The 4,742-nt window shown below is 37.4% G+C and overlaps 1 non-coding gene across 1 annotated transcript; it reads right to left on the bottom strand.

The window, feature by feature from the left end:
* Window positions 1-4,167: 4,167 nt before the first annotated feature.
* On the bottom strand, window positions 4,168-4,274 carry LOC116137552. The gene has a single exon (XR_004129202.1). It is a non-coding gene; the product is annotated as a small nucleolar RNA R71 (small nucleolar RNA).
* Window positions 4,275-4,742: the final 468 nt, after the last annotated feature.

Below are 4,742 nucleotides of genomic sequence, written 5' to 3'. Positions count from 1 at the left end.
CTTAGAATGGTAGAACCGTGACGAGGATATCAAGTGTTTCAAATCTTGATAGTGAGAACCCTATGAGCACATATGGTGGCCATTTTAGAAACATCCGTAGCCCCAGTATTATTCTGAAGTAAGGGCACATATAATACGATAAGGTTATCATAGTGTTGAACGACCCTGTCAAAAGGCAGTGACAGATCTCAGTTGTCAAGGTTGTTTAGTGACAACCTGGTGCAACACATGGGTGCTTGTTGTAGGCGAATACACCGCAGCAAGTTCACTGGACTGACCCACCAGAGGATTCCATATGGATGGTAACCCCAGTGTCTATGGAACAAATTCCTCTAACGATGTTGTGCATATGATTGATAATCCAGAATTATACTATTTTAATTAGGTTTTTTTGCCGGATTAGATACATCTTAGTTCATTTATTCCTGAATTGCTACTTAATTCTATACATTTTGTGTTGCAGGCCAAATGGACATTGAACGAATTGGAGTTTCTGGACCCAGAAGTAAGCGATCTCAGAATTGTAGAAGTTCGGAAGCAGATTGAAGCACTATGAAGCTTGTTCCCATGGGAGCATCGAAGATCAAAGAATCAAGCAAAGAAGTGAGCGGAAGGCAATTCTATAATTTCAGAATTCTTCATAAAGGTTCGCCATGGTGAAGAAGTTAATCATGAGAGTCCATTTTACCTCGTCGTGGCGAAGTCTGTGAATTTTAGTTTCTCCAAACACACAGTTTTATTTTAGGAAAGTTTAGGTCTTTTGGGCGAGCTATATAAGAAACCCTTGCCATTTTCGTGGTGAGGGGAGTTTCGTCTGATTTTCATTGAGTTTATAATAGATTTGACATTTTTGTGGAGAAAGTGAGAAGATTTGAGATTCAACCTTGTGTTTCTTCAACTAGGGGATATATTTTTTCTTTTCTCTTATTCATATGTTGACTATTTTGGAGTAGGTGCCCTAGAGCCATCAATTATGTAGAATTGACTCTTTGTAATAATGTTCATTAATCAATAAAAGGCATTTTATTCTATATTGCGTAAATCATTATTATTGCAATATGTATTGATATATGTCCTTAGAATGTAGAACCGTGACGAGGGTATCAGTGTTTCAAATCTTGATAGTGAGAACCCTATGAGCACATATGGTGGCCATTCTAGAATGTCGGTAGCCCAAGTATTATTCTGAATTAAGGGCACAGATAATACGGTAAGGCTATCATAGTGTTAACGACCCTATCGAAAGCAGTGACTGATCTCACTTGTCAAGGTTGTTTGGTGACAACCTGGTGCAACACATGGGTGCTTGCATAGAGGATTACACCGCAGCAAGTTCACTGGATTGACCCACCAGGATTCCATATGGATGGTAACCCCAGTGTCTATGGAACAAATCCTCTAACGAATGGTGCTGCATGTGATCCTTAGACTTGAGATCACCAGAGCGCCTTGTGCACCGTTGGTGTAGTTTGACACTAGCCTAACGTAGTTCTTTTCAGAGCTTTCAATACGGGGTGATTGGCTGCATCAAGGAGTGTATCAAGACTATGGTGGATTGACAGAGGATTCATCATTCCTGGGTATGGGAAAAGTTATCTCACGGCGCAATTCAGTATATGGCAATGACACTAAAACTGTGGCCACAGTGGGATTGAGTTGTTGCTCTATCCAGTTTATAATACGGGTCATTGGTCCAGAAACTGAATAAATAATATCGAGAGTAACCGAAGGTTGACACTATTTCTATGCCTTCGTCTCGTCGAGATAACGTATGATGAAAGGATCGAATTGCACGGTAACCATATCGTTGACAGGTAGCTACTTTGCTGAATCCGAATCTATCGGGTGGCCATGATGCCTTGCTAGGGGCCAATCTTGGTCTGTGTATTAGTGAGACGATTAATTGGTGTTAATCGCAATACTATACACTGCCGATATGATGAGGAGCCTAAGGGTCACACACATAGAAGACAATTTAAGATGCAAGAAGAAAGAAGGGCGTTTTCGTCTTTTAAGGCGAAAGGGTATTTTGGTAATTTCACAGTGCAATTAAATTTGCTGAGGTCGTAGCCTTTATTTAATTTGTTAGAAAAATTAAATAAGTGAAATTACGTTTAAATGTGTGTTCGCACATATTTAAATATATTATCATTATTGTTAAATGTTTATATATATTTAAATATATATTAATTGATTTTAATTGAGATAATGATGGAAAATAAAATAAATCAAATTGGGAGTGTTTGGCAACATGGGGCGTTTGGGTTAGAGCCCAAGCCTATTCCGTATGGGATTAGGGCAAATTGTTTTTAATATAAAAAAGGAAAAGTGTGTGATTTTTAGATGAGAAGATTTTTCTTTGAAAAATAAAACACACAGCAGCCCCCTTTTGGAATACACTTCCACGGCAGAAAATTGCTTTAGCCTAAATCAATTTCAATTGATTTGTTTTTCTTCTTAATCTTGAAGCCAAAGAGGATCTAGCAAATCCCTCTTTGGTTCTTTTGAGATTGTCTTCGTGTGGACTACGCAGGTTCGATCCTACACTTGGATCGGTAGCAAAACGTTCAAAGACAATCGTGGTGGAGCCTCCAAACGTGCGTTTGTTTCTCCTAAACACAGATTATTAATTTATGCAGATTCTTGCTTTGATAAAATTGTAAAATTATACCCTTGATCTTGGCTCATGTAAACGATCTCTACATTAATTTTGTTTTGTTTACGCTGCGTATACGGGACCGTTTACTAATAGACTGCTATGTTTAATGTTTTTCTTGCTGTTTGTGTTGACTTAGTTATGAACTAACCCATTTTGGGTTAGGGTTTTGATGTAACTCGGATTTCTATGGGTTAATCAATTGATTATTGTTATTTTCATATTCTATTGCAAAGATTGTGTGGTTATTCTGTTTTTATTGATTTTATTTGATGAATATGATGAAATTGAGAAATGAATCATGTTGAACTTCTTGGGTAATCACATTGTAGTATTGAATGCTAAAGATAGATTTGAGAATCAATGAAATCAATCTAGGATTCCATTAGCTTAATGAACTTGGATCTGTTATTCTTCAAATTGTTGGGTGCGGAAGTCTAACAGGAAAAAGTAGGAATTCATAACCTGAGAAGGTATGTTTGACAACTTAGAGAATTCGATTTACAATCTGTGCATGTGAGTGTGAAAGTACCGTAATCCGTAAAATTCATCCATAGAGTCCGAATGAAGTCAAAACCCTAACCTTTTGTTAAATTGATATTACTCTTGTTTTAAATTCTTGCTCTCATTAATTAGTTTTTAATACTTAGTAAGTTTTATTTTAGTCTTAGTTTTAATCTCTCCCATTAATCCAAACAATTTCGGTTTCTCAAACTTGAAAAACAGTTAGGAAATTTAGTTCTTAACAACCAATCCTCGTGGGAACGATACTCACTCATTACTTTATTACTTTGTACGACTAGTGCACTTGCTATCATTGCATGTTGTAGTAACAACGCATCAAGTTTTTGGCGACGTTGCCGAGGATTGAGTTTTGTGTTAACATTGAGTTCTCTTGTGTTAGCTAGATTGGAGTTTATTTTTGTTTTAATTGTTGTTTGTTTAAATTTTGGTTGTTCTTTTCAGTTGGTTTGTGATTTCACTTTTTCTCTCTTTCTGTATAGTTTATACGAAGAGCTAGACGTCAGCCAGTGGTTCCTGTTGATCCTGAGATTGAAAGAACCATTAGAAGACTTAACAGAGAAAAAAGAGAAAGAGAGGCTACAGTTGAACCAGAAGTCATAGTTATTGAGATGGCAAAGAATAGAACATTAAGGGAATTTTCAGTTCCCTTAGTTGATGGTAGTGGGTCGAGCATTACTAGACCAGTGGTACAAGCCAACAACTTCAAGATAAAGTCGACAATCATCCAGATGATCTAACAATCGGTACAGTTTAAATGAGATTTGAAAGAAGATCCAAATATACACATTGCCAATTTTTTGGAGATTTGTGATACTTTCAAATCAAACGGAGTGTCAGATGACGCCATCAGATTGAGACTGTTCTCGTTTTCATTGAGGGATAAGGCTAAGGGATGGTTAATGGCACTACCATCAGGAACGATCACAACATGGAATGATTTAGCATAGAAGTTCTTGACCAAATTCTTTCCTCCAGCAAAATCAGCGAAATTGAGAAATGATATCACATATTTTCTATAGGAAGAGTCTGAATCATTATATGAGGCTTGGGAGAGATACAAAGAATTACCGAGGAAGTGTCCACATCATGGGTTGCCAGTTTGGATGCAAGTTCAAACGTTTTATAATTGATTGATGGTGAATGTGCATACTATGGTGGATGTAGCCTCGAGAGGAGCACTGCAAAATAAAACACCTGAAGAAGCTCATGAGTTGCTTGAAGTACTAGCTAGCAACAATTATCAAAGACCTAATGAGAGGGTGCAACTAAAGAAATCTATGGGTCTTCATGAAGTTGATGCATATACAGCCATTTCAGCCCTACTCACAGCACTTCAGAAACAGTTGGGAAGTATGCAAATAAATTCTATTCAAGCTCCTCAACTAATTTGTGAATTTTGTGCAGGTGGTCATGTGAGCAGTGAATGCCAAGTGGGGAACACGTTTGCTTCAACGTCTTCATCATCGGAGCAGGTTAACTACTTGGCAGGAAATCAAAGGCAACCTAACAGCTTATACTCCAACACATATAATCCTAGTTGGAGGAATCATCCGAACCTGTC

This window comes from Pistacia vera, unplaced genomic scaffold (genome assembly GCF_008641045.1).
Source record: "Pistacia vera cultivar Batoury unplaced genomic scaffold, PisVer_v2 Contig33, whole genome shotgun sequence".
In the NCBI taxonomy this organism is placed as follows: domain Eukaryota; kingdom Viridiplantae; phylum Streptophyta; class Magnoliopsida; order Sapindales; family Anacardiaceae; genus Pistacia; species Pistacia vera.
The sequence above is the reverse complement of the archived record's forward strand: the minus strand, read 5'-3'. Positions and strand labels throughout refer to the sequence as shown.